The sequence below is a fragment of the Athene cunicularia genome, assembly GCF_003259725.1.
Source record: "Athene cunicularia isolate RWA chromosome 4 unlocalized genomic scaffold, athCun1 chr4_part3, whole genome shotgun sequence".
NCBI classification, from domain to species: domain Eukaryota; kingdom Metazoa; phylum Chordata; class Aves; order Strigiformes; family Strigidae; genus Athene; species Athene cunicularia.
The window spans coordinates 9,895,494-9,896,237 of record NW_020799100.1 but is presented as its reverse complement, the minus strand read 5'-3'; positions in this window follow the sequence as shown (position 1 = coordinate 9,896,237).

The window sequence follows — 744 nt, the reverse complement described above, 5'->3', positions numbered from 1 at the left end:
TAATGAAAAGCTAGCCAGAAACAGCGGTACTTGGGGGGGAGGGAAGAATTTTTTTTTGTTTAAAAAAAGGTTATTATCAAACAGAAGTAACAGCTATCCGAGAGTTTACAGGAAGTTCATTCACTCGATCTTTGAGATACTCTTCCTTCGCTCACTCTGAAAAAGGCACATGAATTCCTGAAAGCTGCACTTAGTCAATTTGAGGCACACACTCAATTCTTATAGTAAAAAAAAAAAAATAAAAATCATTCACTGGAACACATTACAGCCTTCCACTGCTGACAGAAAGAAGTCCAATTTCAATTTCCTTTCCCTACATTAACAGCAAGATTAGCTGTCAGCCTAAATTATTCTCTACACAAGCGTTCAGCACCCGTTCAAAGGCATTGCTTTTTAATGCTTGGCCACAAAAAGGTGATCAAATGCTCGAACACACCGTACATACACGGAAGGGTGACCTAAACACGACAGCAAGGGAGGGGGAGGTTCAGCATGAACTTGTCTGAGCCCAGACTTGCCCAAGAGTTTATCAGGCACGGCCAAACGAAGGGAGCGCCACGCCATGCCCCCCCCAGCCGCGCTGTGAGGGGCTCCCCCGCCGGGGCGGCCTCCGGGAGCGAGGCGGCGGCACTGGCCCCCCTCCACAGCCCCACCGGGCCCCCAGCGCTGACAACCGGGCAAGGCAAGGCGGAAGCAGGCCGTCCCCGCTGAGCCCCTCCTCAGCCCCTCCCCGTCCTCGGCCGG